Consider the following 433-nt stretch of genomic DNA (forward strand, 5'->3'; position numbering starts at 1 on the left):
GTTTCTCAAACCACAAATAGCACGATCACCAGTAAGGTGACAGTACACGTCCATGTACTTGCTCAAAAAATTCTACTATAGAATTTGTTTAAAAGACCATTCGCTTACAAAATTTGACTGGAGGAGAAAAGGTAGCTTAGGTGACGTATAAGAAAGTAATGAGGAAAAACCCTCTAAAGTTGGTACCCGAAAACCTGTAAACTCAGCGGTCCGTTCCTATACAGATAGTAAACGCAGGCGCCAGCCAAGCAGACGACTAATCCCAAACGACCCGCCCTTTCATCGCCCCACGGGGCTGCCAGCGCCCAGGTGCCAAGCGGGAGGTGGCCATTTACAGAGATGGCCTCTCCGCATCCCTTCCCCACCCATGCCAACCCGCCGGACGGGCCGCCCGCTACCCGCCGGGGCTGGCACTGAGCGGGAGCCCGCACCC

Source organism: Athene cunicularia (genome assembly GCF_003259725.1).
Source record: "Athene cunicularia isolate RWA chromosome 8 unlocalized genomic scaffold, athCun1 chr8_part1, whole genome shotgun sequence".
NCBI classification, from domain to species: Eukaryota; Metazoa; Chordata; class Aves; order Strigiformes; family Strigidae; genus Athene; species Athene cunicularia.